Source organism: Ischnura elegans, chromosome 13 (genome assembly GCF_921293095.1).
Source record: "Ischnura elegans chromosome 13, ioIscEleg1.1, whole genome shotgun sequence".
NCBI classification, from domain to species: domain Eukaryota; kingdom Metazoa; phylum Arthropoda; class Insecta; order Odonata; family Coenagrionidae; genus Ischnura; species Ischnura elegans.
The window spans coordinates 12166617-12179695 of NC_060258.1; positions in this window are offsets into that span (position 1 = coordinate 12166617).

Here is a 13079-nt window from a genome sequence, read left to right on the forward strand (position 1 = left end):
AAAAATATGGAATGCATGAGAAATATGATGCTTTTGGCAAGGTTAACTCAATATTTATTACTGTGATATCCTTAACTTTCGCTGCATGTCAACGCAAAGCCTTCAATTTCGACTTATTTTTGCAGCGGGTCTCGGTTCAAATACAGGAACTAGAGTAAATACGGCGTTAATTTTACTCGAAACGTATTTTTTTGATCTATCAAATACTTTTTATTGCCGTTTAACGATAATTTGGATCTCAAATCCGGCCGATCGGGGAAACCTATGTAAGTCCCGATTGCTTGGTTACCAAGGGAACACATAAGACAAATTTTCAGCTAGCACTGGGTCTACTAAATCTTACTTGCTATTAAATAAATAGGTATTTAAATAAGTTCGCAATAAGACTCTTCAAGTGCGCACTTTCCAGTCCTTTTTCCCGAGTGGTTCAAGTGGCAAAGGATCTCCTTTCCTTCAGTGTTTGAAACAAGGAACATGAATAAGAGAAGTTGCAAAAAAACCAATGCTGAGTAGTATCGGGAATTTATTTCATGAAATGTGAAACAACGATAGCTCCTAATCTTACCTTCACTCCATGAGGGACTGATTGATTAAGCTCCTCCATACGAAAACAAATTGCATGAGGTAACCATCTGAAGAGCAAAGGCACCATAATTTGAACCCATATCGATTCGGTTTATTTTGTATCAAAATTTTTGCTGAGTGGCATCAAAAATACGGAACCATTTGCTCATCCATAGAAAGGCCCTGGCGAAAAAGAATGGTAACATTTGTGTAACCTAATGGTAACTTTTGAGTGTACCATTAGTGTAGGAAAATGGTAAACTCTGAGAAGGCTGTGTGTAACCATAGTGTACATAGTTATAACTCCAGTGTACAATCTGTGTAACTTTGTGGTAAAGTGGCCCAATCTGTGTAGGTTTTGTGTGTAACTTGTGTAACAATTGGCGCTGAATTGTGTACAGGGAGTACAGAGTCTGCAGTGGTACATGATGTGTACATGATGTACACTATAGTACCATTTAGTACACAGGTGTACAATAATGGTAACAAGGGTACCATGCAATTAGGATTAAAATTAAAATCATAAATGCAGGAATGTTTAAAAATCAATCTTTATTGCTGTTTGAAGAAGAACTATAAATCATCAATTGTTGCCTCCTCTACTCCCTCTTGATGATCTTGATAGTTCCTGTTAAATGAAAAAGTAAAATTAAGAACATTTGTCAAGCAAAAATTTGTAACTTGATAAAATGGACAAAAATTTGGTTTAATGCATTACATTACACTTTCTGTCAAAACAATCTTTCTTTTTTTTTATGACATGAAACAGTGGTTGAGAGAACCTTATTTTTCACAACATTTTCATGAATAACAACCCCTTAAGTTACTGTTCTTATTTATTTTACCTCATACCATGTTGATTCCAGCCACCTTATATTAAGCCAATAGGTAAAATAAAATTTGAAGTAACTTACGAAGCCTGGCTCCTGAGATTTTCTTCTTCCCCAAGCCAGTGTTATGTCTTCCATTTAAATCGCTGGCCAGCTTTGACAACATGGTCATCACCTCCGCGGACTTTTGTGCAACCATTAATCAAACTCATTTGGTTATTAACAGAAAAAATAAATTCTAGTAATTTTATGCATTTATGTTATCACAACTCTATTTATTTTCTAACAGAATTTTAAAAGAAGCCACACTAATAAACAGCTTCAGAATACTTCCACAAAGATATCAAATTTAGGAAATTTAATATTGTTATTCAATATAACTTAAAAGTTAAAACACCAATTGACATAATGTGGGAAAATTAATTACACACTAATGCTACAAAGAAGTGAGAATTGCACTACTGATTAGGATGATCAATATGATGGCCTTTCTTCTAGGCATCCCTAAATTTGTCATGTCTAAGCCAATGCTTTGTGTAATTTTCTAATTCCTTAGATGAAGCACTTAGGTTATAAAGTCGAACTGCATCTGTAAAAGAAGGGGTGTTCTCTATGACAATGATATCAACAACATGTAGTCCAATTAATCATCATAGGTAATTTATAAAATTTTTGAAGGATTAATTTATATGGAAAATAAGGAAGAGATATGTTAGACAATACTTATGTAGTGGGGATGAAGAGCTTAATAAGAAATAAGTCTTACTGAAGAAAGGGATAGATGTTTTTGGGGTGTTTTCACAAAGAAATATCCTTTTGATTCAGAATTGCCTCAGATAGTATCTCTCCTCTAATGATGAAAAAATGTAATATAAAACTTACCAAAAATTATTGTTTTCAGGCCAAGCTCAGAAAATACTCTTTTATTTTTGTAGCCTATCCAGCTATAGTTGGCTTCCAAGATGTCTTTCATGACATACCGGATAGTTCGTTAAAATCATTTATTTAGAATTGTTGCCTCCAATTAGGGCCAACTCGGAAATCTGCAATGAAATTAACAAAGTATATACATTGTAATCTTCATTTTCAAAGGTAGATGCGTCAAATCTTTCACAGAATTGTAAATATTCATGATGATAATATTTTATAGGAATCTGTCGCATGAGACATTTTGTATAACAATAGTTTCACCAGCATTATTGCCAGCATCTTCAGTTCTTATTGACAATTCAGTTATGTCCTGTTATGTACACTACATTCACAAAATGACATCCAATATATATTAAAACCAGTTGAAATATTATTTTCCGAAGATATTATTTCTGCCCCAATTCCAACTTCTACTGAAATTGCCAGCAAATTGTGAAAATTGATAACATTAAAACTCTTTATGACTTTGATTGCAATTTAGGCATTCGTAAAAAATGTACTGAAGCACAAATCAATACCTAAATGATAATGATCGGAGTTAAATTGATGGCTATGTTTTGAACAGCTTATTAATTATTATAATTCTTCGACGTATTTCCAATGGTTATACATTTTCAAGAAAAAACTCTTCGTATACGATTTAATTGAGATTGAGACTGATACTTTAATGCCATAACTAACTGCTAGCAAAGTGGATTCTTCTGCGAGAACCCTGATATTTCCACTTAATCGGTCTGAATGGATTGTATTTTTACTATGGCCGCGAAAGCAAAGATCATGCTAAATTGTAATTAAACTGTGAACATAGTAATTAATAATCTTAAATACTTATTGGACAGAAATTAGCGGTTCATTAATCGTATTAGTACATACGAAAGATTACATGCACAACCTCGGTGACTTACTAACGTATAGAAAAAATATTCCATTTACTTACATTTACATGGTCAGCTCAGCAGATATGTGTTGATGCTGACAAGGATATATTCTTATATCTCTCTTCGTGCCGCTAGAATCCACTTTACCCGGTAATTCAGTACACAGAAACAGACAGGAACTTAAAACGGCGTCGATTTAAAAAGTCCCTGAAATAGTATTCTACCAATTCCTTTTTGCCAGTCTTCATTGCGAAACACGGATTATTTACTTCTTCCATTGCGTACTTCAACGTAAATTTGCTTGTAAAATAAGATTCTACAGCATAGCTTAATTCGCAAAGTCACAAAATACAGTAGCTGCGAATGTTTCAGCGCGACGGCTGTTGGGATATGGTATGCAAGATGGCCGCCGGTCGCTTTGGCCTTTGGCGCAAGTTTCAAAATACGATATTTAATCCTTTATATTAAAAAATAATAATTACATAATATAATGGTATCGCGACACAGTGGTAAAATTGTGATGACATTTGTGTCCCCAAAAATAGTGATTGATGTGTATATATTGAGTACAATTCTGGTGCATGAATAGACTGGTAACTTAGTGGTACATCTGTGTAACATCTGATGCATCACATTGAGTACGGCTGTGGTATCAATGATGTACAGGATGCACAGACTGTACGATTTGTGTAACTTTGTGAGTAGAAAAGTGTAGTAAATGTGTAATTTTACATAATGTACCATATTTATACACATATTTGTTACACAGATTTTTCGCCAGGGGGTTATGAGAAAAAATCCAAAACTGTAAAAAAAATACCATTCCACATAGTAAGTATTGGTCTCAGCTTTGCAAGTTTGTCTGTTTTTTGAGAAAAAAGGTGAATATATTCCTTTTTTATCTCTTTACTCATAGTTTCTCGAACTAATTCAACCCCTTTATCTTCATAATATATTTAGACAAGTACTGGAGCTGCGGGAGATCATGATACCCTGAGAGAATCAAAATCTCAAAGAACATTTCAAGTCTACAATACTAATAGCAACTGATGCCTATTGCTATCAATAGCATATTTTTCTTTAAAATATACCATTCTCTTCCAAACCTCGTCATCAAGAAACGGGAGGGGAATGTCAGTTGGAGACATACCTCCAAATTCACGTCTTATTTTTTCATCATACTCCTCCTCTTAAGATATTGGACGACACAAAAACATACCATCAATACCCTTTTCCCATTTGATAAAATTAGTCCCTTTTCTCAGACGACTGGACACCTTATTTTGGTAAACTGATGGCTTTCCTTCTTCTTGCGCACTCAGTCGGTGCTCCATTATGCCATCGCCTCAATGCGTTTCCAATGTTACCGCGATATCATTGTTAATCTGCTTCGCAGTTGAAATGTTATCAACGATATCTTCTTAATCAGTCAAGTTTTTAACCTCTGGCGGTATACAGACAACATCCGTGGCGTCATCCACGGAATCCAGGGCTTCCTCTAAAGTGATCGAGATATCTTGGGTGGACATACACCTTCTTTTATTATTCATGTACAGTAGTCTGGGAAAATTTGACTAAATGAAAAACATAATTTTTTTCACTCCAACGTTGCCTGAAAGGTTGATATTGAAGCTCTAAGATCACCCGGTTACACACGTCGTACCTTAAGAAAGCGTATAGACCTATGAGACTAATTTCAGGAAACTTTCTTCTAGAAATGGAAGGTAAGATCCATTGATGTCTACATAGCAGTGATCCGTTGTTGAATGACCGGGGCTGTTTGAGAAACTGTACATTATACGCAGTTAAAAACCGAAGGTTTTGTGGCGGGGAATCAAGCTGCTAATCAGTACACAGTGAATAAATGCCACATTTTAGAAGACGACAGTTGCGAGACCAGTGAGATAAGAAAATGCATTTTATGGTATTTTAAAGCCAACAGTGCTTAAATTGATTTACCGAATAATTACAGGGTGGCGCACTATATTAGTAACCGAGGTTTGCTAAATTTGTGTCTCGGTAGGGTGCTTCAGTCCTAATCTACCATACCCCCAAAACGCCAAAAGTGCGAAAACGCACCATTATATACAAGTGTCAAAATTGTGCATCTCTAAATACATTACTTTATATGAAAAATCTGAGCAATTAGGCAATGATAGTATATTTATAATACTAGTATTAGGATTCATGAATATTCTTAGTGCACTCGTAAAAAATATTAAGTTGAGAGCTCTTGATTGGCAAGAAATTTTGTAAACTTGAAAAAATATTATTACTTATAATTATAAAACTTAATTATCATGTCAAAATTTTTCAAGAAAATGGTTCAAAATTAGTTTATCATCTATTGAATAATTTACCATGGAAAAAACTATTAAATAACGGAGAAGATTTTTTTCATGAACTAATTTTAAAAAATGGTGGGGTTTGGCACCTTTGGCCGTAAATAGGTTGTCATTTTGTGCTCAGAAAACCTGCTTTAAAGCTCGACCACGATTTTTACTTCGATCTTTTGCAATCAAGGCTCTACCGCTCCACTCTCTTAGCAATATGAATGGTGTACCCTGCGATGACGTAAGAAGTAGTTCCCAGTCGCGTGACTTGAAGTGGTATTCGAGAAATTTTAATTATCATTGATGATGTTCATGGAATACTAGGACAGTTTTGGCTTATTTTTTTGGACTCATTAGAAAACTTTTTAGTCAATGAGACAATAGCATGATGAAAAAATTTCATGCCTGTTCCCCATCGTTTTAAGAGGATATTTTAAAAATCTCACTGGCTTCTCTGGACAGGCCGTGGTCCAAATTCAAATTAACTAAAAATAAAACATGAAAATTAAGCCTGACTTCACCAAACCCACACTGAAAACACTTATTACTTTGAAGTCAATGCACATTGGAAAGCATAAAATCACTTACATGAGGTGAAGTTCGGAACAGTCGTTATTGCGTACCGACTGCCGATTGTGCAGTGAAATTTATAATCTTAAGTAAAACACTACTTACCCACTCAGTTATAATTGGCGTAATACCAGATAAGCAGATGGATTTGAATGGCAGTAGGGAGTAACATAATATCCTGAGAATATCCCTTTATCAGTGACTCTAATGTTTAATACCTATAGCATAAGTTCTAAATTGTAACCTGATATTCTGTTTTTAGAAAAAAAATTGCCAGATCAACTACTGATGTTTACTGCAGGGAAATCAAGGTTCGATTGAACGCTACGTCTACGTCAAATTAAGCCTTAAATGTTATACTTTGTAAAGAATTGGTTTCATTTTTGTCAGATGATGGATGCGAGATAATAATATATTGGGACCGTGATTAATTCTCTGTAAGCAATCATTGCAAAAAAGCGATAAGTCAGGGAACAATAGATGCGGGAAAGAATAGCATTGTCGATATTGAACATAATTTTAGACCAGGAATGGAGAATGATAAATATATGAAAATGATTAATGTGGGAATGATAAGTAAAATTTCCCCTTCTGATGAATATTAAATGGAGAGAAATACCATGGCAGCTTAGTAATTCTCTCTACTTCTCAATGCTCAGTAAATGTGAATTGCTGGATTGCAAGCGTATTTTCCGAATATTCACTCGATGGACGTCCATGGTGTCCCTGCTTTTTTATGTCTGGAGAATAATCTGTGAAGATCAAGGTTGGAGATCAAGAATGTGCTATGGCTAGTTTATTGGTTTCCCACCCAATGAGACTGGGTTCACTTTTGGCGGTGACGGTGATTTTTCAGAGACTGCCTGATCCCTGTATCTCAGGTAGGGGGCACTTCAAATGCAACAGAGCATCCGTAGGATTGGACGTTAAGCCTGGTCCCTTTAGTGCCTTACGCTAGCAATAGATTTAAGCGTATGTGAAGCTTTTAATCACCCTTCCCTTCTTGCCCACATTTCGTGGCATAATAGGAGGGAACACTAAAAATTTAAAATTATTTTTCGATATTTAAAACCAAAACGATATGAATGAAAAATACACAGGTCAATTTTCAGACCTCAAATCCGATTTTTACCTGAGATAAGTAGCTTCAAAAGTCCGCTAGGGGCCTCAGCCACGCCCACGATGCGAAACGTATTTCAATTGGCAGACGCCGCGTGACGTGTAAACCTCATGAATGTCGCGTGAGCAATGCTTAAGAAAGCCATAAACATTCTGCGTTCGAGGAAAAAGTCTACAGTCATCTCGAAACACAATGTTAATTTTGTTCTGGCTAATTCCAGAAATGTACTGAAGTTATAAATAGAGAGACTGGTCAATTTTTTGTCTCAAAAAGAACAATTTCATTGAAGAGATAGTTTTACGAGATTAAATGTTTACGATTTTAATTTGAACAGTATTCACGGCCAATATCCTTGATACTTTAAATTGTGAACATACCTACGTGAAATACTTTCCTTCCTACAGTTTTTTTAGCTTAGCATTTGTAGATGTAAATTATAAAATAAAAGAACAAATCATTGCAATCAATATCTTTCCGCCAATAGCTGCTTATGGACTGCTGAAGGGAGGAAATTTGGAGCTCTCTCCTTTTTTGAGTAATGGTATTCAAATTTCGTTTGCTCAGCATTTTATAAGCAAAGGTCACCTATGTTCCTGGTTATTTTTTAAGTCAGTTTCGTACTATAACAATGATAAGTGTCATCAAAATCAGGAGTAACTCATTCACTTGTTCCTTTACATAAAAATATCCATAAGTTCACTCATACTTTCGTCTGATACACTCATTTAGTCACCTTAAAAGGTTAAAGGACAAAGTTTTTGCACCACTTCTGCTTCTCAGGGAAATTCAGTATAACTTACTCCTTTCGTAGTTTTCGATTTCGCTTCGCATGTATCCCTGTGAATATATATACACTCAAAGAGGTAAATTATTTTACAACTGTAAATTTATCTCTCTGCTCCTATTTATGTAGGATGTAATGATTATTTCGTGTGCCTTTACTGCACACTTGCACCGGTTTTCACCCTTACTTTCTATAATGCTTATCATTGAATGTAATATATGTGACTGCGGTGGCCTCTCTTTGGTGCTGCGGAGGTGAAAATTGAAGGATCGACACTGTTTATTTTAATATTTTCAGCTCGTTTTCTCTTTTTTACTTATTTATAGATTTATTCCACCGTTATTTCGCTGCCATTGCTATATATGATTTTTTGCTAATGCGGCTTTTTAAAATTAGAAATTGGGCAAGAGTTTAGGCTTCCTTTACCCGCATTTCTTAATTTTAGGAAATTTCTAAAGTGGTTCACCCAGTGGTAAATGGTGGATAAAATCCCGATATTTTGGAATTAACGTACAGTTTAAAGTCTTGGGGAAGGTGTCACACATTGCGTTGTTTATTTTCTACTTATCCTGGTTCCATTAATTATAGTTCAAAATATTTGCTAGTTTTCATTCACTACGAACTTACCTCCGGTTTCTTTGTTTAGTAGTAAGAGTTGCTAAGTTATCCGTGTTTATTATTTACTATGCGTGTTTCTATTTATCAAACTGGCGGTACCTCCTCGCGTCAATTGTGCTTATTTCTGCTTTATGTGAGTTATACCATATATATATAGTAGTATTTTTTCCGGAATACAAATTTGAGTAAATATTGCGTTTTATTGTAGTATATGACATTTCATTAGGTCAGCGTCGAGGAAACTTTCCATTGCAGTAGTTGGCTTTTAATGCACAAGGTAGAAAGGAAGAGTGGAAAGGGCGAATGTGCAGTAAATGCACACGAAATCGTCATTAAATCTAACTTAAATTGAAGCAGAATGATCTATTTGCAATTAAAAAGGAAAAATTTCCCGTCGAGTGCATATATATTTAAGCACACACGAAATAATTTCGTCATAGACAACCAACGGAGTAATGGAAACTATATTTCTTTGAGAAGCAGAGGTGGCTTCCATGCAAATGATTCTCACAATTTCTATAATTACTAATTACTGAAGAAATATGCTGTTTCGGTGCAGCCATGGAGAATCATTATATAGGAGGTTAAAGATAGTGCCACTAGGCGTTGCCATGAGCACCCCAAGCTAATGAATTTCGCCGTGTTGCCAGTTGTAAAGCTTCGGGTCGTTACATGGGGAAACGTATTGTTTTGAAGGGCTTTCGGACGAACAGAAAACTGAATTAACCCACGGTTGCACGCGCTTTTATTGTGACGCGGTAGCACGCGGGGCGGGGAAAAAACCGACTGGTTGCATACGGAGAAATAAACACTAATAAGCACTATAGAAACCATTTATTAGACAGGTTCTGTCGAAAAACTGTTTAACAGAAGGTTCATATGCATTTTAAGATATCAACAGGGAGAACATAAAAGAAAATTTTCTGATTACAAGAACAACATTGCTAGTTACAACTCGCAATCAGTCATTCACTCCGTCAGCATTTTGGAAACATGATATGCACTTGAAAACACAGTGCTCCCGGCAAATGAGGTTTTTACACGTATTGCATACTGTCTTTGTTTTCCTATTTTTTAAGATGGGCAGTAAGCACATCGGCCATCAGCATGGAATCTCATTTTATCGCCTCTCTCAAGTAAACCCAATATTTCCCGTAACCGGAGTTGCGCAGATAATTTGATACTTTGCTGTTTCTCCCTTTTCAGGAGATGCTTTGCTCGCTAATGCTTTGTTTTGGAAGCCCAGTCCGCAATTTATGATTCGGTATGATGGCTCGTTGGTATAATAGGTCGCAAAAGCGATTTGTAATTAGGATTTCTAGGTTTAAATCCCAGATAAGCAATATAACTTTTCGTGTTATCCTTGATGTAAATATACACTCGCGCGCATAGAGAATTAAAACATTGCTTGTTTCATGTGGTGCTTTGAAAGACGTTCATTGTCGAAAAGCAAAAAAGTAGGGCTTTTCAATCCCAGAGTGGCTAACTGAGCAACGATTTCGTTACGTGTGTTTGTGGACATGAGACATCAACACTTTGTTCAGTAAACTCAGCCTAAGATTCGCTATCGATGAAGATGGCTTTGTGATGTAACTAGTTGGATGATGCCGGAAATCGGATGATTTGGGTTTGAATCCAGGCTAAGTCAAAAAATCGATTACTGTGATACTTGTAAGTCAATAAAAAAAATACCGTACTCCATTTTTGCTTCGAGTATCAGCCCGTATGGGGCTGCTCTGTAGTAATTCTGTATTCGTACGTATCTCTCCCGAAAAAATACAGCTATCAACGGGAACACAAAAGGAGTGTATTTTTTCCATCCATAAAAAATTTCACTGCAGTATTGTCTTAGAGAGTATAAACACACGAAGTTTATTTATCGGGAAAATACGAGATTGATTTTTTTCATGGAAAATTTCACCCTTGGCTTGCATTTTCATAAATGCATACACAATCATTTGCTGCCTACAGTGTTTCTTTAAATCCTTACCAGATTCTTAGGGATCCTTCAAATAACCATTGTGTAATACAATTAGTGCTACAATGTGGTTTTCATTGAAATTTAAAAAACCAATTTCATTGTTAACTTCAATTCAGAAACTTTATGAAAGTTCTTGAAATCGACTAAATTTCAATGTAGTCTGCCTGCTTCATTTCACCATCAGTGTTTTGAGTTGCAACTGTGCTCTTGTCTCTTCAGTGGCTGCATTTGGCTCTGAGCGAGATGCTGTCGGAGCAGCAGGAATGGGCAGACATTGTGAGCAGCCGAGTGATATCCCGTAATGGAGGTAAATACAAATAAAATATTACTCATTCTACTTTCTTTATAGCTCGTCAATCTGATCTGACCAATTTAAACTCTGGCCGTGATAAAAAGCTGCAATAATCAAGTTCATTTGATAACAAGGTTAAACCTAGGGCAACAATTCCATGTGACAATTTTCTGACTATCACCAACTGGAGATGTATCTAACGGTCTTCGCCTAATCAATCACTTACTTAGTATGGGTACTTTTGGAAATTATATGCTCATTTTTTTAACGCACTAAACAAATATAACTCTGCAATTTTCCAATCAAATAGCAGTCATTAGAGAGAAAGAGATATGTCGACTTTTCTTTCTATTATTTATAATTAACATTCCTGTCTCATGCCAACCTTTCATTTTCATTTTTTATAAATACCTTCGATTTCCAGTCCAAATATTTGACACTTTCCTCATTTTATGTCTTAATGTAAACAATTCTCTTATTTCATGCAGTGTTTTGAAATTCGTTGTCACTGAATGGGGCAAAAAAGTAGGGGTTTTCTCCCCAAAAGTGGCTTAATAACCACCACCTTCCCTACATGTGCTGAACTGTGGACTTGTGAATTAAACGCCTTGTTCGGTGAAAACCTAACCCGAAGTTTGCTCTGGGCAAATGGCTTGGTGGTGTAACTGGCTAACAAATTTGACCGCACAAAGCGGGGGCTACTCATCTCCTTGTCTTACTTCTCTTTTGATGCTAAAGGTGCAATGCAGAAGATACCAAAATTGCACAGAACAGTGCAAGTAATATACACTTACAAAAAGGATAAATTTTGCGTGTGACACAATAGAGAAGAACTACTTCTCTATGAAATGGCTGTCAGATAGGAATAGAAAATTGCGTAAAAAGCAATCTCATAACGTTTTGACTTCTAATGATGATTATATTTACCCATACGCTAGCAGATTCATAATCTCAGACATAACAAAAATGCTTTGCAGCATTTTATCCCGTTTCTTAAAAGCGTTTCAAAAACGGCGAAAAGCATGCTGAAACAGTACATAATTCTGTCGATTATCGTTTTTTCCTCGACACTGCATTAGTCTTTCCCCGGTATCTACAACGTTTCTATGCAGTCTCAAAAATATTTTCTTCAGTGCTAAAATCGGTTTTTCATGCCCCGATAAATACTATTTTATAACGTTTTTATTTGCGTTCTAACTGCACATAAAACAAAAAAATCCTAGAGAAGGGAAGAAGTACGTTAAATCCAAAATACAGCTATAGACCTCACGTACATGTGAGAACGGAGATATCCGCAGGATGCGAGGAAATACTTTTTTCCTGATATCACAGCGTAGGTTTGTTGTGGCAAAAACGACAGTTTGGCCGGCACTTATACAAGCCTCTTCAGGTCGGAGAATAAATAATACCGCGGTAAATATTCGGCCTGGAGATGCTAGAGGCATGCGAATCTGTCGTGTTCGTCTCAACAAACCGACGTTGTAATAACCGAAAATTTTACATTTTGTGAACATGCTTCAACCGGGTCCACGATACGCTTTTATTTCTGTTTTGATGGAATTCTTTCCGATTGTTACACTTGTATCGCAAATTTATTTCATAAAATGGTGGGATTTGAATCAAAGCGCAGGGCATAAAAGGCACAAGTCAAACACAGCCCGTACGAACTCAGGGCGAATGAACCGAAAAATGGACGCTTATAGCTCCTCGTGGCTGGAAGTGCAAAAGGCGATGCGTCATTGTTTGGGTTAGAGCTAGCCAGCCCTAACCACGCATTCAAAAACGCAACAAAAACACCAAAAAACGCTTTTTAAGGAAACAGGATATTCATGTAAGAAGAAAAATTCCTGAAAAACGTGTTTAAATATTTCTGCACAAAAGACAACAATTTTTTCCTGAAAAAAAACATTTCACTGGTTTTTTCATGTTAGGACTTGAAAATGCTTATTTATGCACTAAAATGAAGTAGTAATGCCTAGAAGGCATGCATAAAATTCACATTAAGGGTGCATTAATGATGCGCACTTAATATTCATTTAAGATACGAATAGAATGTGATTTTAACGAGAATTTCCGATTAACGTTTCATGTTATTATTATGGAACATAGCATGGTAATTTTTGGTGCTGATGTATTGATGTTACTATGGCGATTATATAAATTTCATTTGATTTGTATC